Genomic DNA, 25,548 nt, shown 5'->3' on the forward strand with positions numbered 1-25,548 from the left:
GCTCCTGCAGCATTTTCAGACTGGTCGTTTTTATTCCACCACAGTTCACCAACTTGTTCCAAAGCCTTCTGATTGGCAAACACCCTCCCATGAAGAGCCTGCTTGCTTGAGTACTGATAAGCATCAAAGTTTTCTAAGAACTAATTAAAATTCCTACTAAGTTACAAAGGGCTACAGCCTTTCCCATCTGCCATAAAGAGCTGCGTCCAGTAGAGTTCCATATCGCCCGTCCCCATGGAAATAGCACGCACATAGTTTGGCTCTGCTCCTTTGGGGAAAGGCAGTTAAAACCACCCAGCATTTTGGTAACAGAGCCAATAAGCCCACCCTCTGATCTGGTGGACTAGAGTGTTCCCTTTATCAGGCTGGGTGGGATGTCTGTTTTAAGAATAGCATTGGCACATGTGTGACATTCATTCTGACTTAGTCAGGAGCTAAGAGCCATGGTTTCTAATTCTGGCCCTTTTGTTTTCAAGCTGTGTGACTTTAGGCATGTCACAAAACTTCTCTCTTTCATTTTCTTATTGAGAAAGAGAATAATAATAATTCTCCTAGGGGTGTCGTGAGAATCAAAGTAGATGATGTACAACAGAGCTAACATCTGCCCAGTACTTGGTCTGTACTGACCGTTGTCTCAGTTCCCATGAAAGTATCACTTCTCAAAATCCTAAAATGGAGCAACTAGCATCTCATTTTATAGATGGAAAGAGAGAGAGGGAGAGAGAGGGAGAGGGAGAGGGAGAGGGAGAGAGAGAGAGAGAGAGAGAGAGAGAGAGAGAGAGAGAGAGAGAGAGAGAGAGAGAGTGTGTTACCGAGGACCCAGATCCTGTGTCTGAGTCCTGGATGGGGCTCACGGTCCCTGCCCAGGTCTCCTTACTTCTCACAGGCGAGAGTGGAGAGAGAGGTTTGCCCATCTCCCTGGTGGAGCACACTGCAGAGGCAACATTCTTGTTATCTAGCCTAACCATTGCTGGGTTTGTCCCTAAGGACAGTTAAATTCTCATACTTGTTTATCTTATCTAGTAGTTTATGTTGTCTCTTTTCATTTCCCCTGGGATGCCTTCAGTGAGTTCTTTTGGGTTTTCTCCCAGAGAAATGTCTTAGCTCCACTGTGAGGGCCCAGGAGCCCACAAGGCAAGGCAGGCATCTTGGGCCTGTGGGAGAAGGGGTTTCTTCCAGCTCAGGCATGTGGCTGGGAGCCTGGAGTAAATGCTCCAAGATGAATTTGATAATAAACTTTGTACACACTGGCTTCCAGTGGGATCTCAGGCAGGACAGACACCCAGGTCGTCATTGCAGTGATGAAGGCAAAGTCCAGTGACTTGCTTGAGGCAGGGCCAGGATCTGAAGCTAGTGCTCCAGGCAGCAGAGCAGTGCTGTGGCCCAGCCTTTCCTGTGTGTATGTGTGCATGAGGGACATTAGGACACACACATACTGTGCCCAGCACACTCCTAGAAAGCGGGAGAGACGAAGCACCTTGGAGGACTGGGCAGAGAGGAAGAGATGGAGGAGGATAGAGAGGTTTCCTGTCCAATTTAGCACTTTATACACCAAAGAAATGAATGGAAGCACAGCAGAGTGCTGGCAGCCACAGTCTTCCCAGTGACTGAGAAGCAGAGGGATTTACGCCTGGAGTCCTGGAGTCCTGGCACCGACCCGCCGCATAGGAAGCCTTTTGTCACCGAGGCCTCAGTGTTGAAAATTGAAGGAAGGATGTTTGACAAATGTGACGGGCCTGGGATTCAGTTACAGCCCCCCGGCTCATTGTCCAAAGGAAATAGATCTCTCCCGTGGACAGAGATGGAAAGTGAGCAGCAAGTGGGTTGAGTGGTTGACATCATCAGGCCGAGAATTGGATTACAACAAATGGGGACTTACTTGGCCAGAGATGTGGGAAACACCCTCCAAAACCTCGAAGTGCTTTTCATTTAGGAGACAGAGAGAGAAAGGGCAGGAACGAGCTGCCTGCTGCTCTCTGCACGGCCCTTCTTGAACTCTACCTCCGTTCTGACCCAGGACCTCTGCACTTGGAGGAGACTTGGCTCCTGTGAGTACAACCGCACTGTCTGCCCCACCCCAGCCTGCCGCCCACAGAGGGTCTGTTTCTGTGCTATGATGGTGGACAATTGCTTCAGACATTACAGCTGTCTCTGCATTCTCCCAGGTAGGCTCCATCCCCACAGGAGGCTTTCTCACCACATAGCTTCAGAAATCTCCACAGCCTTCAGAGCACCTCCTTGCCCACATACAGGCTAAAAAGCCAAGTCTAACTGTAGAAATTGCTATCTGTAAATTCTAATAGTTTTCTGATTACAGAGGCTTTTTAAAATTTCAATTAAAAAAGTTTTACAATTATTGAGAGACATTTCTTACACACATAAAATTAATATATTAAAATTCCTAATTCTCTCAAGTGCTGGTAATGTGTTAAATAGGTTAAATTTCGGATACCAACTTGTTTAGGTTCACAAAGGCATCTCCCATGTACTGTAAAAATTGTGTGGCGAGCTCCAGGCTCAGAAGGAGTGATCTTTAACCTTGGCTTTCTGCTTTCTTCCTTGACCATATAAGCCCTTACTCTTTCCTTCTCTTGGCATCTGTTTTCAGGTTTTTAAACAAGGCAGGTTACTCTGTGCAGAGAGGAAGGGAGGGGCCCTTGTTACCTCAAAGATCCCTCTGTAGGTCTTATCTGAGGTCCTCAGGTGGCTAGAGATGGCTTATGGCATGGTGTGGCCCATCTCCCCAATTAGCAGATTAAATAGATTTGATATTTGAAAATTACTATATTTTTATGTGTGTGAGTATTTTGCCTGCATATGTACTCAGTACCTGCCTGTACTATATTTGAAAATTACCATATTTTTATGTGTGTGTGTTTTCCTGCATGTATACTCAGGACCTGCCTGTACTACTTTCATGTCCAGTGCCTGCAGAGGCCAGAAGTGGAGTTACAGACAGCTTTGAACTTTGAGAAGTTATAGCTAAAAGGAAGATATTTGAAAGCAAAAGCAGGGATAGAATAGGTGTAGCTCAGGGGGAAGCACTTGTCCCCCATGTACCCAGCCTCCCAGGTTTCCATCACAAAAAAGAAAGCTACATGTAGTAAGGAGCCATCCTTGGGGAAGTATATGGCCTGCGCAAGGGTTTGATACACTTGGACATAAGTTTTCTCATTTGAACCTAAATGAGGGGACAAAACCAGATGATTGTTTGTATGTGTATCTTTCTTCTGAGGCTGACTGTTATAGCTTTTGAAGCAAAGTGCCCTAGGTTTTCAGTATTCCAAAATGGCTAAAAACTGGCTGGGTGGGAAAATCAAGAGGACCCTGGGCAAGAGACATGACTCTGAGTAAGGTGCCTGCTTCTATAAGCACAAGGACCTGGGTTCAGATCCCTAGCTTGTATGAAAAAGTCAGGTTTAATGGCAAGTTCATTTATGTTCGAGTCCTTGGAGGCCAGAGGGCACTGATAGCATCCCTGGAACTGGAGTTAAAGGTGTTTGGGAGCTACCTGGGAGCTGGGAACCAGACCTGGGGCCTCTGGAAGAGGATAAATGCTCTTAACTGCTGAGCCATCTTTCCGGCCTTAACAATTCCATTTCAGCTGAAAACCTACCACTCTAGTTTTTAATTTGGCAAGAAAGATGAGAGATGGGAGGGGAAGGAAAAGTTCCCTGTACTTGCCTCTGCGCCCTTTCTTTTAGTCTGGTGTCCTGGCCACTACTGCTGCCGGGAAAGGATGTCCACAGATGCAAACAAAGCAAAGGTCACTTGTCCTTCCAGGTCTTGTTAATTCCTTATCTTTAGGGCCATCAGAGACCCCAGTCCTCAGGAGGATGTATTGTTTGGAAACTGTCTGAAGTAAGGCCAGAGTCAGAGGGAGAGCGCTCACAGCCACTGGGCATATCTTAGAGCTGCAGATTTTCCCAGTGGCTCTGCCATCCAAGGTGGCTCTAGCTACCCGGTAGCAAGGACACTGGGAGGCTAGGCCTTTCTTCTCTGCCTCAGCTCACAGCCTGGCCCCTTGAGCTAGGGAATCTGGGTAGGGACCATCCATCTTTCTAAGGAGGTAATGAGGCCATGATGCTCTGAAAGGATGGGGCTGGGACTGCCTGGTCTCTGCCAGGAAGCAGGAGTGGACAGTGGTGAGTGGTATGCCTTCTTCACATGCAAGGTGAGGATGGCTTTAGTTTCTTGTTTGTGCTCTCAGAGCACCATTACAGGGCTTTTCCTGACACATGCCACCCTGGTGGTGAGTGTAGGGAGGGCATCTTAGGAGTAGAGGCAGGCTGTGGAACAGACTGTGTGTTGAGCTCTTGAGTGGGTTTCCTGTCTTCCTCAAGTGTGTGTTACATGCAAGGCCGGGCATCTCAGCTCAGCCGATAACTTTTCATCTTACAGCAGTGATGTGAGTGAGAGGTTTTCTCCATCTTACAGAAAAAGGTACAGAGATGGGGAGCGACCTGCTCAAGTTCTCACATCTTGCAGGCGATGGAGGTAGAGTGCTGAATGAGGATAGGCTGTCCCTGCCAGCCTTGAACTTGCCCCTGAGCTGCAGTCCTGTCCATATCGCCTCCCTGGGGCTCAGTTTCTCTGCCTGCTTGAAGAGGGCATTATACCAGAGTTAGAAGGCCGAGTGGTGTTTTAGTCTAACTCGGCCGCTTAGGCCATGTGCTTCGCTTCATTACTGTCCCACTTGGTTTGCTATACATTCTAGTCTGCTGTCTGGCTCCTGGCCCTTCACCACTGTGGGTTTCTGTGATCCCTGAGCTTGTTGGTGTCTAGTCTGCCTATGCTTTCAATCTAGAGTTTGATGGGAAGGCAGGGAAGAGCACCATTTCACTCCTTAGCTCAGATGCCCTGGACAGACCTTCACTCCTCCTTTAGAACCCGTCCGCCTTTGGGCAAAGCTGGGATCACACTCAAACTTATCACACAGGGTGTCATGGGGGTGGACGGAAGACAGTAAATTAGCACCTGTAGATTGGTACCAAACTCTTAGCTGGGCATGGTAAGTCACACCTGTAATCCCAGCACTTGAAAAGCTAAGGCAGGAGAGGATCATTGTGAGTTTTAGGCTATCCTCAGCCTCAAACCTATATAGAGTGAGTTCCAGGCTAGCGCCGCCACAGCCACCACCCAAATGACAAAACAGCAAAATAAAACCAAACTGCATGCTCTAGACTGCTGTTTTACTACAGTAGGAGATTGGTAGTGCACTCACAGGGTGGTATCTATGTGAGGCACCCCAGGACTGCCTCTTGGCTCTACAAACCAGGCTTCAGGGCTGCTTTCTGTTACTTGGACACCTAATTCTGAACTTCAAGTCAGCCGTCAGCATGGAGGCAGGAAGAAGAAGTGGGTGCTACTGCCTGGGATTGAGGGTCCTGGCCTGGCAGCTGGAGGAGGAAGCGGTGGGCAGCTGCGGCTGTGAAAAGCTGAGCCCACCCAGTCTACTCAGCTGAGCTCCAGGTGCCAGAAGTGATTGCTAAATGGAGTCAGAGGTGGAAACTCTTGGAAACAGTTATTACTCAGGGCTCAAGGCTGTGCTCACCACCTCCTGGAAACTCTTCAGTGGTGCTTAGAACACTGTCCTGGCTTCCTCCAGAAAGTATGGTTTCTCTGGGAGTTGCACTCAGCTGTGAGGCCAACAAATTGTGAATTGCAGATTAGAACAAATCACTCTATGAAGCCAGCCTTTTCCAAATGTAAGAGAAGCTTTGTTGATGTTCGAAGAAATTACGGCTTCCATTTGGCTCTTTAGGACAGGGTAATGGACCCTAGAACCCCAAAGAAAGGAGGTGTCTGGTGGTTAATGCACACTTGTGTCCCAGGGCTCTAGGTCAGCTCTGTATAATGCTTTATAGATGTGGTCTCCACTATTCTGTAAATGTGTATTGAGGGTCTCATATTGTTGTAGAGTTTGAATGCACTGGGAAAGACCAAAGACTTAGACTCAATTTGAGTTCAGATTAAATGAATTTATCCTTACTTCCAGCAGAAGTAAGACAACAGCCTTAGAGCCAAATCAGGAGCTTGTAGTGTCAGAGGGGCTAAAGGAAGGGTTGGAGAGGTGGACCCCAAAGGTGGGCATCACAGTTATCTCGTGCTCTGTGGAGTCCACAGCTGGAGGAGAAAAAGGCTCCACTCCCTCAGTTGTTTGTCAGAGATAAAGAGACCATCTCATCCCAGACCCAGAGCCATAGCAGATTTACAAAAGCCAGAGCACAGTGGTAATTACTTCACAAGGGTAAAGGTAACACCATTTTTCTTATCCCACATGGCCAACACTTGCAGGCCCCTAGGATCTCACAGGCATTTCAGGACAAAGATCAACAGCTATTAGGGGGTGCCTGGTACTGGGTTAAGTCCCTTAGCCACCACAGGGGAGTCCTGTATAAATTGTCAATTGTATAAACTGGTAAACCAGACCACCCAGGGGAACTGGAAAGAAGGGTCTATAATGATTGGGATAGAGTGGTTTCTTCCTGGGCATGCAGTAACACAGTGCCATCAGGTTAGGGCTGGCTGTTACATCCCACAGTGCTGAGCACTGGGCTAGAGGACTAGGTGATTATAGACCCAGCCTTAGCTGTTTTCCTTCCCACCCCTCTTCTTTTTGAGACAGGATCATATGTAGTCCAGGCTGGCTCAGACTCCCTAGATAGCTGAAGCTGGCCTTTACTACACTTCCTACCTCTTCCTCCCTCATGTATAATTTGTAGGTAGATGCTACCAGGCCCTGCTCAGAATTCCACATGGTTCCTGGGTTGTTACTATTGTTTGTATTGTTTTAAGTGAAGCATTGATGTTTAAACCAAGTTCATAGCCGGGCGGTGGTGGTGGTGGTGGTGGTGGTGGTGGTGGTGGTGGTGGTGGTGGTGGTGCACGCCTTTAATCCCAGCACTCGGGAGGTAGAGCCAGGCGGATCTCTGTGAGTTCAAGGCCAGCCTGGTCTACAGAGTGAGATCCAGGACAGGAACCAAACCAAACCAAAAAACAAAAAACCCAACTTCATGCCAGGCAAGCACCCTGCCACAGGGCTACTCCCCAAGCCCTGTGATTCAAGGCAGACAATGAGAGTGAACAGTTACTGTGGCATGTGCCAACGTGGACAAACCACATGTGGAGGGCTATGGAGCGCTAGGCAGTGGGGCCTCAGAGGCTCTGAGCTCGGGCTGCTCTCAGCCCCCACTCTTCCTCCAGTTCCTGTGCTGACAGCTGGCAGCTCTTGGGCTACTGCTGCAGCCAAGACACTTGCTCCGTCACCTTCCTGAGGAATGGAAGAATGGAAGAAACTCACAATACAAGGTCCCTCCTGGGATGGATGGCCCCAGACCTGTAGGGGTGAGTGACTTGGAGTCTACAGTCAACAGTGGATTTTCTGTTGGTTTTTTTTTTGTTTTTGTTTTTTTAAAGATTTATTTATTTATTTATTATGTATACAGTGTTTGATCTGCATGTATGACTGCAGGCACCAGAAGAGGGCACCAGATCTCATTACAAATGGTTGTGAGACACCATGTGGTTGCTGGGAATTGAACTCAGGACCTCTGGAAGAGCAGTCAGTGCTCTTAACCTCTGAGCCATCTCTCCAGCCCCCACTGTTGGTTTGTTTTTATAGCATTGATTGTGATGTTCTTCCTTCTCCAGTTACAAATTTAGAACATATTTAAGGAAAGAAAGGTAGACAGTACAGACAAATACTTAAAATAAAGCATCATTCAGTCTTTCACTTACCTGGTATCTATCTACATATCCCTCTCGCCATCCTCTGCTCAGACCACTTTGTTTCTCCCTGGGCCTGAGTCCTGTGCATTTGTGTATCCTGGAGGCATGCGTGTTCTGGTGGTGTCCACTATACAGGCAGAACTACCTTTTGATTGGGGAGGGGCTGCCACCTCCATTTGTCCTGCCCTGCTAGTCAAAATATGGCTGTTAAGCCTCCTGAAGGGTGCTGTTGTGAAAATATGAAGGAGGGGTAAGAACTTTTAAATTTTTATTTTAATTTGTTTGTTTTGAGAAGGGTCTCACTATGTAGCCCTTGCTGTCCTGGAATTTGATGTGTAGACCAGGCTGGCCTCAAACTCAGATCCCTCCCTCGTGCTAGGATTAAAGGCATGCACCACCATGCCTGGCCCTGGCCAAGATCTTTTTTAAAGAGCTTCTTGGGCTGAAGAGATGGCTCATGGCTCAGCCGTTAAAGGCTAGGCTCACAGCCAAAAATATAAAAAAGCTTCTATGCACACATACAGACACACACCAGGTTACCAGCCAAGATGGTAGCCAACCATACAGTCACTGAAAATTTTTGAATTATGACCTAGAAAGTGTCTGGATCATAGCTTCATAGGCTCTCCCCCCCATTTGTCTCTCTGTCTCTCTCTACACACACACACACACACACACACACACACGTACACAGGAAGCATACACATAATAAATTTAGAAATTAAATGTACAAGAAAGTAACAGAACAAGAAATTAAAAAACAAAAACAAGGGCTGGAGAGATGGCTCAGAGGTTAAGTGCACCTACTGCTCTTCCAGTCTTCCAGAGGTCCTGAGTTCAATTCCTAGCACCCACATGGTGGCTCACAGCCATCTGCAATGAGATCTGGCACCCTCTTCTGTATACATAATAAATAAATAAATCTTTAAAAAAAACAAAAACAAAACCAAAACAACTTCCAGAGGTTAAAGAAACAAAAGGCAGGTAGGTGTGGTAATGCACGCCTTTAATCCCAGCACTCAGGAGGCAGAGTCAGGGGGATCTCTGAGAGTTCGAGGCCAGCCTGGTCTACAGAGTGAGTTCCAGGACAGCCAGAAGTGTTTCACGGAGAAACCCTGTCTCGAAAAATAAAAAATAAAAAACCAAAAATAAAAACAAACATCCAAACAAGCCCTGTTTCAACAAGCCAAACCTGTTGTCCTGTATCCCCGAGAGTGGTAGCAAGCCTGAAAAGGCAGGAAAGAAAGTGTATCACTGAGGCCACACTTTCAGTTCATACCGAGGACATTTCTGGTGGTCAGCCGATATCCATTCACCACGTGTAGTGGGTGTGGTGATGGATGGGTGGTGTGAAAGAACACAGGAATGGCCCTTCCCAAATGAAGTTCACCCAGGGCAGGATTCGGTGTTCAGGCTGCATGAACAGGCTAAGTGAGATACAGGAGAGTGTGGGCCAGGGCTTCCTCAAAGAGGTGGTGCTGGAACAGAGTCAGGAGGCCTTGACGCCGTGAGCCAGGGGGTAAGTCATGGAGCCGGAAGACTAACCCAGGGAGAGAGAGGAGCTCCCAGGAAGGGAGAGGAGCAGGAGAGCAAGAAGATTGGAGGCAAGAAAACCTGTAGAATGTTCAGGAAGCCAAAAGGCCGGTGTAGGCAAAGCATAAGGAGTGGGGTGAATGAGGGGGTGGGGGAATGAGGGGGTGGGGGAATGAGGGGGTGGGGGGGAATGAGGGGGTGGGGAGCAATGAGACTGCTGAAGGGTAACAGTGCAGCCGGCCTGAACACGTGGCCTGCATGGTGGTTGCTGCCATGAAGAAGCATAGAGGGCAAAGGCTGAGTGCAGTGAGAAGCAAAGCAAATATGCTTTGTAGGGTATGTGAAGATGGGAGATGCCATTGCTCTTTCACTGAAATCTTTACTATCAGTTAAGACAAAGTGAGAAGCAAAGCCCTGGAGCAGAGGAGAGCAGAGGCCCTCCGGGAACTCTGGAAGGGCTGATGCAGTCAGGCAGTTCTCTTGGCAACTGTGGCGAGCCTTGGCTCCTTTCACTCTTTATTGCTATCATTTCCTCTGCTTTCTCCTCTGTCTAAATGATTCAAACAGTGTTCACATTTCCCTTATCTGGTTCCTGGTCTCATGGGATATGGAAGCCAGAGCATCTGCTGGGAGCAGCCAGTGAGCAGATGCTGTGGTCTAAAACATCCTCTTCCCAGCAGCAGCCACTCCCAGGATGGAATGGGCTCCCTAGAGGGGAGGGAGTTTACGTGGTAGGCTTTATTTATCGATAGGCAGGCTCTCACTTTATAGCCTTGCTGACCTCAAGTTCACAGAAACCTGCGTGCCAACACAGAGCATTCCAGCTAGGCAGGAGCCTGTCTCAGAAAGACAGAGCAGCACCATGGAATGGAAGCCCTCTCTGTTGTGACCTCACCACCACCACCACTCCCCTCCTGCCCAAGAGTTAGGGCAAATGCAGCTTACTGTCCCACATGCAGGTATGTATGTAGCTGTGTGGCATCAGCACCTGTCGCCTTAGCCCTGAGGAGGAGATTGTGAGGGCAGTTGGGAGTACATAGGAAGACTGTCCTCCACAAAAAAGCAACAGTAATATATGTAATTTTACAGGTTTTTTTTTTTTTTTACTTAATATATGCAATTTCATGATTTTTTTTTTTTCTTCCTGATTGTCCTAGAAGTAGCTCTGAACACCAGGCTGGCCTTGAACTCACAGAGATCCATCTGCCTCTGCCTCCCAAGTGCTGGGATTAAAGGTGTGTGCCATCACCACCTGGCTACAATATTCTTTTAAGCAACTAAACATTAACTTCTTTCCATGTTAGTTCTTTATACTTTGAAATGGCTGTGTAGTGTCTTGGCATACTGATACCCAGGAATCTGACTCGATCCCATATAGACAGCTAATTCCACACAGTATCTTTTACTCGTTGGAATATATCCCTGGTACCAACTCCTGAACACTGGGTTCTCTCAAAGGATGTGCTCATTCCACGTTAACAGATACTGTAGCAAACTCGTCTTCCCAAAGGCTGCTCCAGTTTGCAGACAGCCCAGGGTGTGTCTGGCTCTAATCTCGGCTTCTTTTCTTCTTGTTTCTTAGACTTCCACACTGATTAATCAAGAGTGAAAAATCTGAAGAAATGCAAGCAGGAAAAAGAAATTAAACTAGGTGGGTAGCTATGCAGTTCACACTTCTGTGCCATCATATCCATGTTTGCCTACATATTTTTCCCTTTTCTTGCTTGAAAGAAAGTCATTAGGTTCTAAATGAAGTTCAGGGGGAATTTTCGTCGCCTAAAAAAAGGCAGGTGGCTCTTAGCAGCAGTTATGTAACTGTAGCTGGAGAGCTTCTCTCCAGGTCCCACCAAGCCCCTGCAGTCCCACAACCCACGTATAAAATAATCACTCAGACGCTTATATTACTTATAAATAATGGCCGTGCAGGCTTCTTGCTAACTGTTCTTATATCTTAAATTAACCCATTTCTATTAATCTATAAGTTGCCACGTGGCTGGTGGCTTACCAGTACCTTATATCTTGCTTGTCCTGGTGGCAGCTGGCAGGTCTCTCCCCTGTCTTTCTGTTTCCTCTTTTCTCCTCTGTTAGTCCCGCCTATACTTCCTGTCTGGCTACGGCCAATCAGTGTTTATTTATACAGAGTGATATCCACAGCATGTAACGGCATGCTGCTTGTGGTGTCACAGGCCTGACTCCCATCCAGGCATTGGAAAGACAGCTTCCTTCCAGTGTCTTAGCAGGTTTCTTCAGCCATATACCCAGATGGAGTCATACATAGCTGATTAGCAACTTTGGGTGTGACGCCAACTTTTTCTGCATGTTTCTGTTATAAAGAAATGTTCACAACAACCAGGGCATGTTATGGGAACTGTCATTTTAAGACTTTGTTAGACTTACCAAAACAAGCAAAGCCAGCCCAAAGAAATAGGCACAGCCCAGCATTCTTAGGTGGAGGGATGGGGCAGGCTCTTTACTTTCGGAAACAAACTGCATACACAGTGTGAATGGGTTGCCTGGAAGTGCGCTACCTAGGGTCAGTAGTCATAGTTTTTATGATAGCCAGGTATTCTGGCATAGAGGTACATGGTCTAAACCAGGTGGCATGGCTGTTGGTTTTCCTTCCTCCCTCCCTCCCTCTCTCCCTCCCTCCTTCCCCCCCCTCTTTCTACCTTCCTTTCTGACACAAGGTCTTACCATGTTACTCTGGCTGGCCTGGAACTCCTAGAGATCCACTTGCCTCTGCCTCCCAAATGGTAAGATGAACGTTGTACATGACCACATACCCACAACACCGAAATCTGAAAATCCTGTGACTCGCCATGCATTGTTAAGTTGGGGGTATTCTGTCCACAGCCATCTGCCCACTCATGCAGGTGTCAGTGGCCACATGTGCCCAGTTGACCCATGTCTACCCAGGTCTTTTCCACAACTAAAATTGTCAGAAAGGTGCTGAGAGCCTGGCAGCAAGCTCGCCTCTCGTCAGTTGTGAAGAGCTCATTGGTTCTGCTGTGTTCCTCAACCAGGGACTCGTGAGGAAGGCTGTCTGTGGGAGCAGCACAGCTCTAATGCAGCTCAGTTTAGACTCACTCAGGAAATGGTCTTTTAGCTCAGTTTATCAGCAGGGGTGAGGTGGATACTGGATACCACAGCAGAAGTGGCAGACTTAGTCCTTGCCTTCAGGAAGCTTGAGAGTCCGGTTGTTAGATGAGTGACTAGTCAGCACTAGGCGCAGAAGTGGGTGAGAAATGGTCTGGAGAGGAGTACCAAACAGGCTGCAGGCCTCGGGGCTTCTGGGGCAGCACAGGGAAGGTCTGGAGGCCTGAGGGGCTCGGTGCCCCTGAGGATACAGTGGTGGGCATGGGCTTTGTAACACAGAGCAGGAGCCACTGGTGAAGCCGAGTCTGCAAATGGCTTTGAGTGAGTCCAGTTATGGCTGGACCGTTATGGCTCTAAGCAGTAAGTCACAGAGTCAGGCTTCGAAATACGACCCTTCTGGAAATTAGGCTAAGTTAATTTCCTTACCCTCCCCATCGGCCCTCATCCCCTCCCCTCAGGGCTGGTGGACCTGATGAGGAAAGGTTACATCCTGGGGAGGTGATCTCGGAGAGACTGAGGAGGTGGGTGGGTAGAGTCATCTAGTGTAAAGCAGAGTAGCCCTGTACAGGTAGCCCTGCCCAAGTCTCTTCATACCTGTGAGCACCGGCTGCCTTGTCTGCTAAAGGATGGTAGGCATTTGCTCCCTCCTGTTTGATTCCGCTGTGGGTATTTTATGTACTCAGTTGGGGCTTCAAGCCCCTGTGGCTTGTTAGTCACATAATGCCTTGTTGAAATGCCCACAGGTATCCCGGGATCCATCAGGTGCTATTTGTCCTGTGTTAAGGGCCTCTCTCCCATGATGTCATCTTAGGGAGGAGTGGACAAATGCTGGCTGCAGCCTAGTGTGTGCTTGGCCATGGCCGTACAGGAGGTGTGTAGAACTGCATTATGATAAACACACCCATGCTTTGCTGTGTATCCATGACTGTCCTGGAACTCACTCTGTAGACAGGGCTGGCCTCAAGCTCACAGAGATCCTCCTGCCTCTGCTTCCCAAGTTCTGGGATTGCTTGAGCACTATCACGGCCACCTTACTTCACGCTTCTTAATCTCACTGAGTTTAGTCTTGTGAAATACCCGAACATTACAGATAACGAAACTGAGGTTCAAAGAGGTGACCCCCCTGGTGACACGGGTGAAGTGGAAGAGCCCGTCTCTGATCACTGCAGCACCTGCAGTACTGTATGTATTCCTGTAGACATTCAGATATGGCAGAGGCCGGGGAGAAACAAGACACAGCGCCTCTCTTCTCTCTTGGTGACTAACACATGATCTAGAGCTGAGCTCTGGGGCAGCTTGTCCAGCTAGGGAGAGGAGAAGGGAGAGAAGGGAGAAGAGAGGGGGAGGAAGAGGAAGAGGAGAGGGAGACCACATGGATGCGCACACATGTCCTGGAGCTCTACAAGTCCTAGGATAGAGGAGGATAAAAGCTCCATTGTTTTGGTCTTGGCAGCAACTTTTTGGATATGACATCTAAACCACGTTAAAGCCGAAGAAGTGTGATTATATACAGCAGAGGCAGAGGAGATAGACAAAAAGGAGGTAGCCAGCAGAATGAAAGAAGTCATTTGTAGATCATTATATACAATAAAGATTTAAATAAAAATAAGTGAAACTCATATAACTTAACAAAAACAAGCACCTCAAATAGTTCCATTAAAAATGAGCAGAATACTTAGTTGTTGAGGGTTTCATAATTACTTTTTGGTTATGGTTGATTCTTTTATATTTGTTTGATAATTGGTGGTTTTTAAATTTGTTTTAGTTTTCAGTGGTCTGTGTTTGGGTCTCATGTAGCCTAGGCTGTCCTTAGATTCCCTGTGTAGCTTTAGATGGCTTTGCAACTCCTGGTTCTCCTGCCTCAGTTCCCAAGTGTTGAGGTTACAGGCATGCGTCGCCACACCCAGCTTTTTTTGGTCTTTGAGATGAGATCTTACCGTGTCACCCCTGCTGGCCTAAAACTTGCAGTAGCCCTATTCCCACTCGCCCCAAGTGCTGGAATACCTCTGGCTTTCTTATTTTGTTTTTTTGACAAGATCTCATCTAGCGCCAGCTGGCATTGAAGCTGCTATATAGCCAAGGATGACTTTGAGCTTTTTTTTTTTTAATTTTTAGATTTATTTATGTGCATGAGTGTCTTGCCTGCATGTATGTCTGTGTACTACATGGATGCCTGTTACCTGTGGAGGTTATAAAAAGGAATTGGGTCCTCTAGAATTGGAGTTACAGATGGTTGTGAGCCACTTTGCAGGTGCTGGGAACTAAGCCCAGGTCCTTTTCAAGAACAAGTGCTTTTAACAACTGAGCCATGTCTCCAGCCCCAACCTTGAACTTCTGATCCTCTTGCCTCCCCAGTGCTGCCACACCTGCTTTCTGTGGTGCCAGGGGTTGAGCCCAGGGTCTAGTGCATGCTAGGCAAACAGTACTAGCTGAGATACATTTCTATATCCAGAGCCCCTCCACATACTTAAACAAACAAACAACACCCCCCCAGGGTCTTACATAGCCTTCAGTGGCCTCCAGCTCCCGCTGTAGCTAAGGTTTTCTTTCTTTCTTTCTTTTTTTTTTTTTTTTTTAAAGATTTATTTATTTATTATGTATACATAGGAGGGCACCAGATCTCATTACAGATGGTTGTGAGCCACCATGTGGTTGCTGGGAATTGAACTCAGGACCTCTGGAAGAGCAGTCGGTGCTCTTAACCTCTGAGCCATCTCTCCAGCCCCCTTTCTTTCTTTTTTAAAACATTTATTTAGTTAGTTTTAAATTTTATTTTATATGTACTGGTGTTTTGCCTGCATGTATATATGTCTGTGTGAGGGTGTCAGATCTTGGAAGTTACAGACAGTTGTGAGCTACCATGTAGGTTCTGGGAATTGAACCTGGGTCGCTCTGGAAGAGCAGTCAGTGCTCTTAACTGCTGAGCCATCTCTCCAGCCCCAGCTAAGGTTTTCTTTCCCTCATCTTCCTGCCTCCTGCTCCCAAGTGCTGGGATTAGTGATGCTACACACATGGTTCTTATACCTGGCCTTTTAAGTTTTCTCCTTTTTTGCTTTCTTGAAACAGGGTTTTATGTAGCCCAGGCTGGCATTTATTTATTTATTTATTTATTTATTTATTTATTTATTTATTTATTTATTTTTCTATTATCAGCTTGATACAGGCTGGCCTTATAATCACAATCATCTTGCCTCTACCTCCTGAGGGCTGGAACCAGAAGTTTGTACTACTCCATCCCAATAATTACTTTCCCTAGAGTAACTTACTGACAGATGCATGGGAAGAACCTCATCTCTCTAATCATCAGGGAAATGCATCCTCAACTTCAGCGAGTTAGCCACATCACATGCATTAGAAGCACTGTTGAAAAAGGCTCAGCAGGAAATCCAAGAGGCGCCTGTCCATTGTTGTCGGAATGTAAATTAGTGTAGCTGTTATGGAGAACTGGCAAGGTTCTTAAAAATTAAATGTAGGCAGATTTGATGGTCCATAGTTATAAAATGAATAATAATAACAAGTCTAATGTTTAGTATGACAACTAGAGCTAATAATGTGTTGGTTGCTTGAAAGTTGCTAAGAGAATAGATCTGAGGTCTTCTCATCACAAAATAGTGAGGTGATGGATATGTAATTAGCTAATTGTAGTAATCATTTAGATGATTTAGTATATACATGTGAGTGTATTTGTTACACAAATACATGCATAACATCATGCCGCACGCTATGAATATATGTAAGTTTTACTTTGGACTTTCACCACTGTCATGCTGAAAGGTTGAAACATCTGTCTGGTTGATTGGAAGCCATCATTTAACCCTGTTGAGCTGCCGTGTTATCTAGAGTATGGTTTACACTTTAGCACAGAAGTAAGACTGGCTGGGCAGTGGTGGCGCACACCTTTAATCCCAGCACTCGGAGGCAGAGGCAGATGGATCTCTGTGAGTTCGAGGCCAGCCTGGTCTACAAAGCGAGTTCCAGGAAAGGCGCAAAGCTACACAGAGAAACCCTGTCTCGAAAAACCAAAACATTCAAAAGCCAAAAAACCCCAACACAACCAAGATTTCACTCTAGGTATGTGTGTGTGTGTGTGTGTGTGTGTGTGTGTGTGTGTGTGTTTTAAAGCTCTATGCCTTTTATTTTTTTCAACTACACAAAAGCTACTTCGTGGATTTTATTCACTTTTTTGATAATAGCAACTCCTGCCTTGAATATCTTGTGTGAGCCAAGTGCTATACATTTAATATTTCTAGTTCTAATTCAGCCGTGTGGGGAAGTTGTTACCCCATTCATAGGTGAAGAACTGGGGGTTTGAAGAGGTCAGGAGTCTCCCCCTGATTAAGGAGTGGAGCCGGGATTTGAACTTTGCTTAGAGCTTTCAGCTCTCACCCTGTACTTCTGCTTCCTGCTTCTCCAGGATCGTAGAGGGAAAGTAGCACCCATTTTTTTACCTTCCCCAGCAGTCCTCAGAGTGAGCACTGTTTTTACACATGAAGAACCCAGAGCTCAGAGATGGGCTCTGATTTGTTCCCCTGGTATCATGTGGTAATTTGTGGAGCTTATGACTCAGTTTCTCATCCACAGTTCACACCCCACCCCCACCCCACAATCTCCTTCCAGTGCTTCTCCTATAACCAGGGCAGAATCTACAGCCTTTTCCCTCTACTTTCTAGTAGTCCAGGATTTGGGGGATTCCAGTCCTTCCTCCCTCCAGCCCCTCAGGATTCCAGGCCTTCCTTCCTCCAGCCCCTCAGGGTTCCAGTCCTTCCTTCTTCCAGGTCTCAGGATTCCAGTCCTTCCTTCCTCCAGCCCCTCAGGATTCCAGTCCTTCCTTCCTCCAGCCCTCAGCTGGACCCTGCCCTGCTTGCAGAGCCAGGGCCTCCAGTGGAAAGCTGTCCTGAAGAGTAGAGCTCCCAGTTGCTTCCCAGCGAAGCCTGTGCACCCTGCCCGCCAGCTGCTTCCCTGTGCACCCTGCCCGCCAGCTGCTTCTCTGTGCACCCTGCCCACCAGCTGCTTCCCTGTGTACCCTGCCCGCCAGCTGCTTCTCTGTGCACCCTGCCCGCCAGCTGCTTCTCTGTGCACCCTGCCCGCCACCTGCTTCCCTGTGCATCCTGCCCGCCAGCTGCTTCCCTGTACACCCTGCCCGCCAGCTGCTTCCCTGTACACCCTGCCCGCCAGCTGCTTCCCTGTACACCCTGCCTGCCAGCTGCTTCCCTGTGTACCCTGCCCGCCAGCTGCTTCCCTGTGTACCCTGCCCACCAGCTGCTTCCCTGTGCATCCTGCCTGCCAGCTGCTTCCCAGCGAAGCCTGTGCACCCTGCCCGCCAGCTGCTTCCCTGTGCACCCTGCCCACCAGCTGCTTCCCAGTGAAGCCTGGGCACCCTGCCTGCCAGCTGCTTCCCGGACACTAGGCTCGTGTCCTCTCCTGACTCAGGGCCTCTGGGAATCCCCTGGATGCATATATTTGCAGTGGCTTGGCTGCAGCTGTCAGTTCCCAGGATGCTTTTTCTACCCAAATCTGTTTAGGAGGGCTAGCCTCTGTTTCAGCTTTTGGAACGCTGGGAGCCAGAGCCCATATGTTCCTTGACACTGCTGGGCTTTGTGGAGGGACCTTACAAATCCCAGGGTTCCTGTAGTCACAGGCACAGCTTGATACATATGTTGTCTTAGTTTGAATTTCTATTGCTATGAAGAGACATCATGACCACGACCAGCTATCTATCTATCTATCTATCTATCTATCTATCTATCTATCTATCTATCTATCTATCTATCTATCTATCTATCTATCTATGAGTTTTCCGAGATAGGGTTTCACTGTGTAACAGTCCTGGCTGTCCTGGAACTCACTTTGTAGACCAGAGATCTACTCACAGAGATCAAACTCACAGAGATCCGCCTGCCTCTGCTTCCCAAGTGCTGGGATTAAAGGTGTGTGCCACCACCGTCTGGTAACCACGGCAATTCTTTTTTGTTTGTTTGTTTGTTTGTTTATTTTGAGTAAAACCAAAACTTATTCTAAGCCACAGTCATCCTAGGGTCCCCCCTGCCATATAGCCTCCCTGGTTCTGGACCACAGCAATTCTTATAAGGAAAACATTTAATTGAGAGGGCTTACTTACAGTTTCAGAGGTTCAGTCCATTCTTATCACGTGGGGAGCATGGCGACATTCAGACAGATGTGGTGCTGGGGGAATAGCTAAGAGTGCTACATCTTGCAGGCAACAGGAAGTCAACTGACAGTCACACTGAGGGAAGCTTGAGCAAAAGGAGACCTCAAAGGCCATCCCCACAGTGACACACTTCCTCCGACAGAGCCACACCTCCTACTAATGCCACTCCCTTTGGGGGACATTTTCTTTCAACTCACTGCACACACATACATATTTTCTCTGTAAATGTCCATAGTTTTCCTTAGATTATCACATGTGGCTTTGACCTTGGAATTTGAGAACTTTTGATCTAGAGGGAATTCACAGCTCAGTGGCCCATCTGAACTTCCAGGTGCCATGATCTGAGATAGGTGACCTAATATTGCTGAAGCTCAAGGCTGCCTGGTGGGATCTTCCGACTCCCATTATTGCTGGAGACCTACTTTGGCGGGGGTTCAGGTCCCAAAGAGGATGTGTGAAGTTGGGTGAGGGTGGTAGACAAGACCTGAGAGTGAATTGGGATGGCTGCCCGCAGCCTTTAATTGAAAAAAGACTATACATAGGATTAAACAGGAAAGGGAGACAAGGGGCATGTGTGCTGGGGTGTGGCTTGAGATCAGGGGTTGAGGAATCTAGCATTGACCTTGACAGTAGGCATCAGCCCTGTGTTAATGAAAGGGCCACAAGTTCCTCTTGCTAGAGATAAGAACGTCTGCTTTATCAAGCAGGAACTTTCCTCAAGGGCCCAGGGAGTGGAGACCCTTATCCAAATGCCTGACCTCGGGAAAAGGACTTCTTCTGGGGAACAGACACAATACTACAATTTCTTAGTCTTACTATATGGCCCTGTTCCCCTCATAACACTCCCAAAAGGGAAGGTCCTGATGTCTTACTCGTCCCATTATATTGTACCGTTCTGATTTCTCTACACTTATTAACTGAACTCTTGACCTTAATGGCCTCAGATTCTGGATCTGATTTGTAGGTATTTCCTTAGAATCAGTGTGTCTAGTAAATCTCTTAACTTTCCTGTTCTTGGTGTAATTAGGAGGGCACAATGGAATTCCTGGTGCCACATGGTGGGGATTTTTTTTTTCCCCAAAGAATTATTTTGTTTAAAGAGGCTACACATTTTTAGCCTTTACAAAAGCCCATACAGAATTTCCCAAAGAGAAAGGCATTGCTGTTGAGAATAATTAAAAATGAAAGTAAAAAGGTGCTGGAGAAGTGTGACCTGCAATGTCAAAATGCTGGAACTTTGACAAGCAGCATGGTTACCATGTGGTCCACACCACATCATGAAATACACAACCTGGCTCTTAATTCATTCCACTCAACACCCAAGTGCTCTGAACATGACATTAGTTTACTGGTTTGAGTACATGGAAAGACCATTGTGAGAAGCGATGTTGATAATGGCAAGAATTGTGTTGGGACTGAGCATGGTGGCATAGACCTTTAACAGAAGAGTCACGAGCCATGGTTACCTTTCTGTAGCTTTATTGGGGGGGGGCTGGGGGGGGAGGAGAGAGAGAGAGAGAGAGAGCGCGAGCGTGAGAGAGCGCGCATGCAGAGGGGGGAGAATACGGAAGGAAAGAGAGAGCACAGAGAGGGCATGCCTGCTTTTTAGGCTGGGACACCATTGCAAGCTGGTGACCTAATTAAGGACATAATCCTTACATCCCAGACTTTCGCTTATTATTAAAAAAAAAAAAAAGCAGGTAGATGTGAATAGAGCTGTCATTTCTCTCAAAAGCTGCTTCCAGCTGATGGTTAGACGTCGGTTGGCTTTTGGGGGAATGGGGAAAGGGAGTCTTCTGAGGTAGACAGGCGTTGTGGGATATTGTCTGCCATCCGTTGTTCTGGAGACATATATCCCACTTGTCTATGGCTGGGAACCTTCGTGTCTGACAAGATGCTTTTAGCTGTTACAGTTTTTTACTTGATGATCTCTGGACTCCGGTTCTGTGGTGGTCCTGTACCATTAACTGAACAGTGAGTTAGAACAGGGAACTGGGAATAGAAAAGCTTGTGGTTCATGAGAATTTATTTTTTTGAATTAGGGACAAGGCAAAGATCAGGACCCTGTCTGTTTGCACGTGAGAAACACAGGCAGAAGATCTGGAGTGAGGCAATGAGCTCTTATCTTAGCTGGAAATCTTTTTTTCATTAAGTAACTCTGAAAGTGCAATTAAATCTGGTGAGGTGGATAAGGCTGTCCTCTGTACCCGACGATAGAGAAAGGAGAGGTGACATCCCAAAACTCCCAGGACCAAGTCAGTGGCTCTGATGTCCAGAAGGAAAGAAACTGATCACTTCCCTGCTGCATTCTGGGTTCCCTGCCATGTCTGTAGCCAAGCCTAAGTCTGCTGGAGGTCTTAGCTTGATGTACCCATGCGTCTTGGCACCTGGGGGCAGCCAGCTGACTGGTTGTCTTTCTAGGCAGCACTTTTAACAAGGCTGTTGATGGCCTGGCAGGACATTCGCTAGCCCATGGCCTTTTTCCTCACTTAAAACAGGGACGCAACAGCTTTTGGGAGTCAGCGAGTGCCAGCATTTGGCAATTTTGCTTTTGGGCTTTTTATCTCTTCCCCGGCATACCTTAAATGCCACAGATGACTCTTTTGCCTGTGGGGTCAGGAACCTTGCTCTCCAGATGCTTAAGTTTTAGTCGGGGAGGTCTGGGAAACAAGGGACGGATTTTATTCCCTGTCCTGAATTTTTTTTTTCTTCTGATGATTGTTGGCTTAAGGACAGCTTTTGGAAGATCTGCCAGGAGGCAGGCTATAAACTGATCCTTTTGGAAGACTTGTCTGAGGCTATAAGCTGATTTTTGGCTTAAGAGCCATCCTGACTACTGTAAACTTATTTGTATGGATCTTAGTCTCTACCAGACCTGTCTGTGCTTCTCAAGGCAGTTTGAGAATGAGTGGGTGGAGTTAAGGTGAGATAGGATGAGAGTCCATAGAAGTTGCCCAAGCACGCCCATTTGAGTCCACTGCCTACGGAAGTCAGACAGAAAAGGTTGCATGTGGCAGAGGCAGAAATGGGGAGGGAGAAGGATTCAGAGCTTTAGCAGAGAGCTTGGGGATAAAGTAACTTTTTTATTTGCCTGTTCGCTGGCAGAAGTTTCTGCAAAGCTGTTATGTGGTCAGATTTACCAGTACCCGCCCCTATCTGCCAATATAAGTGGTAAATGTATCTGCCCCTTTGTCCCATGGCTGTAGCCGAGAGAAAAATAAAAAATTAAAATAACAAACTGGGATCAGACTCCAATCTCGGGCGTCCCCAAGGAGTGAAGAGAGATCTAAGAATCAGCTCAAGTTACCCGTCCTCTTAGTCAAGGGATGGGAAGGGCTGCAGCTGTGCTGCAGTTGGTCCACGGTGGACCCGAGACAGCATTGACCCCCTCGTCAGGAGCGAAAATGTGCCTGCCTGCCAGCACAGCCGGAGGACAACCCCCGGGGTGTCCGTCGCGAAGAATATAGCTCAGACTACAGCCACGAGAATGGTGGACTCACTCACTGTGATGAAGAATCATGGTGGTAGCAGTAGTGGAAGCTGTGTGTGGGTCCAGTGGAGGCGAGGGACACGCGCACGCTCTTGGTCTCGCGGTCTCACTGGATGGGGGAGGAGGCGGCAAGCGGCAGCAGTCACAGCAGGTCCTCAGTGGTCTATCCGAGTCACGGCACCAAATGTTGGTTAAGTGGTGGTGCTCGTGGCCGCACGGCGGTCATGCCAACAGAGGAGAGTGCTGGATGTATCAGTGATGGAAGAATCACGAGCCATGGTTACCTTTCTAGAGCTTTATGGGGGTGGGGGGAGAGACCGAGAGAGAGAGACCACGTGGAGGAGGGAGAATACGGAAGGAGAGAGTGCGGAAAGAGAGAGCACAGAGAGGGCATGCCCGCTTTTTAGGCTGGGACGCTGTCGCAGGCTGGTGACATAATTAAGGACATAATCCTTACACTCAGAAGCAGGTGGATATCTGAATTTAAGGCCAGCCTGGTCTATATAGGGAGTTCCAGAACAGCCAGAGCTACATAATAGAAAGAACCTGTCTCAAATAAAACAAAACAAAATTATGTTGAGAGCTTCAGTTCAGTCTGGCTTCCACTACCAGGGGTATCATTAAAGGCATCTTACATGCTATTGTACTTAACGCCCTAAGAAAGTTGGTGTGATCATTTTACCCATGAAGAAACTGCTGTACTGTATAGAGTCGAGTGACTTGCCATAGATTACATAGCCAATGAGCCAGTCAGAGATGTGTGACTAAAGCATCCCTGCTCACCTTTCTTATTTTAGGGAAAAGGCAGAAAAATAAGAAACTGTTTTGCATGGGGCCCCATACACTGTGATACTGAGAATGTGTTGTGTTACAGTTTATACGAGAAACCACATTCACAGGAGTGATCTGCAATACCGAAGGAAGACTTAGGGCATAATGCATTAATGCACTGGTGTCTACATGAGAAGGGTTTCTCTCCATTATAATTAGGTAGGCTGTTTTCTTTCTACAGCTTCATGAATTCACCTATCACATAGCTCACCCATTAAAGAGGACAGGTCAGTACCCTTCAGTACTTTCATAGTTGGACATCCATCAGCACAGTCAACTATAGACCTCTCCATCACCCACAAAGAACCCTGCATCCTTTTCTACCACCCTCTTGTTCCCTCCCCAGTCCTAGGCAACTCTGATCTACTTTATGTCAAAGATAAGGCTTTGACACGTAGAGAGTAATAATGTGAGGATCCTGGTGCCATGAAGGGCGGCCTTCCCAGAGAATAATTAGAGAAATGAAATTTGACTCTAATGTAGTTTATAAATGGCTTTATTAGCTAAGAAGCTCTGAGCAGGTCTCTGATCTGTATCACTTTGGGATTGATGTAGGCAAGGGGCAGAAGCAGTTTTTTTTTAAGATTTATTGGGGTGTGTGTGCACATCTGTGCTCATGCACAAAGACGAGGAGGAGGAAGAAGAAGAATGTGCCAGGTGTTCTTTACCATTCCATCTATTCCTTTTAGTTATAGCTGTTATCTACCAAGGTTTGTGACTTTAAAAAAATACACTTTATTTTTATTTTGTGTGTACATTTATTTGTGAGGGTATCGGATCCTCTGGAACTGGAGTTATAGACAGTTGTAAGCTGCCATGTGGGTGCTGGGTATTGAACCTGGGTCCTCTGGAAGAGTAGCCAGTACTCTTAACCACAGAGCCATCTCTCCAGCCCAAAAAGTCTTTTTTCTTGTTGTTTTTGGTTTTTGAGACAGGGTTTCTCTGTGTAATTTTGGTGCCTGTCCTGTAGACCAGGCTGGCCTCGAATTCACAGAGAACTGCCTGGCTCTGTCTCCCAAGTGCAGGGATTAAAGGCGTGAGCCACTGCTGCCTGAGTTTGTGATATTTTAAAGTTTATCTCTAATACCCTGAAGTATTCCTAAACTCTTCCCCCTTCCCAGGTACGTGGACTGTCACGCTCTCCCATCAGTAAAGTGTCAGCAAGGGCTGTTTTACGAGTGCCCCATCCCGCCTGTCATTTACAGACCTACCGAGGGGAAAGGGTCTGGAAGCACACCCACTGCCTCTAGCAGTTCCACCGTGTGCCTCACACACTTTTAAGTTGTGTAGAGTTAAGGAATTTTTAGTCAGTCGTCTTCACTAGACCATGAACTTCCTCAAGGCCATACTTGTGTCTGACTGTTTTTGTACCCATAATATATAGTCACAAATCACACAGTGAGTGATCAGTACATTTTTTTTTTGATAAATGGATGAAGAGTAGAGGTAATAATATCTTGCTTCTTTTCATCCTACACAATATATAAATATATCTATATCTGTCTCTCTCTCTCTCTCTCTATATATATATATATATATCTTGGATAGGCTTTTCTTTTTTTTTTTTCTTTTTGGTTTTTCGAGACAGGGTTTCTCTGTGTAACTTTGCGCCTTTCCTGGAACTCACTTTGGAGACTAGGCTGGCCTCGAACTCACAGAGATCCGCCTGGCTCTGCCTTCCGAGTGCTGGGATTAAAGGTATGCACCACCACCGCCCGGCCTTTGATAGGCTTTTAGAGGAGCTGGAGAGGAAACCTGAGCTGGAAGTAACTCGTTTGCTCTGGTTCTCCACCATTGCATAACATATTACCTTGATGCCTGGTAGTGGAAACAGCAGTAGTAACTTAACTTTCTCTCCTGATTTCTGTAGGTCAGGACTTTGGACAGCTTACCTGGGTAATTGGTTTTATGTCTCACACATAGATATTGGCTAGGGTTGAATTAACAAGGGGCACGTAATAGCCAGTGACTGACCAGCTGCGTCTCCATCTATGTAGCTCAGGCTTCCTTAGGTTACTTCCTGGAGCTAGTTTGGGTTCTTCGTGGTTGGCAGCCTCTGATTTCCTGTATTGCTCAAGTGCCGAGGACAGGCATTCAGGAGAGCCAAGTGGACGCTGTAGAAGATGCACTACCTTTGTCCTAGAAATCAGAGGCCATGATTCATTTTATGTTAGAAATTAGAGAGACAGTGGTATTTGGAAGACCCTGGGTGGGATCCCCAGGACAGAGGAGGAAGAGAAGTTAGTCCCAAAGCTAGCTCATAACTCATCCAAAGGATTTAAATTAGACCCCCTATTACCTTTTTTATTTTCTTGAGGGTGTTGAAACTTCAACCCAGGACTGTGTGTATACTAGGTTTGTGCTCCTTCACTGAGTTACACTCGCAGCCTTTTAGATGTCAGTCCTATTAGGTAGAGTATCAGACAGCTTGTAGACATATTGCAGAACTACTGTGGAGATAGAGGGCCGTTTTCCCCTTCCTTCGTACTTGAGACCCCTGAGATTGGGGGAACTGTGACCACCTGGTACCAGCAGAGCTGGAGCTCAGCCCAGCCTGGGACCTTGGCGAGCCTGCCTGGAGGTGATTTCACTATCCCTTCCTGCCCCTCCCTTCAGAGTAGAGGGGGCTGCTCCTCTCTGCAAGTTTTGCTTTACAGCTAAGCTTAGGTATGGCACAAATGGTAGGAGAGCTGGGGAG

At 47.1% G+C, this 25,548-nt stretch overlaps 1 protein-coding gene across 8 annotated transcripts in view; it reads left to right on the forward strand.

Annotated features, from left to right (window-relative positions):
- Window positions 1-25,548, forward strand: part of Pkig (cAMP-dependent protein kinase inhibitor gamma) — a 77,308-nt gene that overhangs the window by 36,741 nt on the left and 15,019 nt on the right. For 3 of the 8 annotated variants that reach the window (XM_028868428.2, XM_037205526.1, XM_028868430.2), the window contains exon 2: window positions 10,847-10,915. The exons of 1 other annotated variant lie outside the window; for it this stretch is intronic. The gene's annotated coding sequence lies outside the window, so the exon portion shown is untranslated. 4 more of the 8 variants (XM_037205527.1, XM_037205525.1, XM_028868427.2 and 1 more) reach the window with 4 other exon arrangements.

Source organism: Peromyscus leucopus, chromosome 4 (genome assembly GCF_004664715.2).
Source record: "Peromyscus leucopus breed LL Stock chromosome 4, UCI_PerLeu_2.1, whole genome shotgun sequence".
Lineage (NCBI taxonomy): Eukaryota > Metazoa > Chordata > Mammalia > Rodentia > Cricetidae > Peromyscus > Peromyscus leucopus.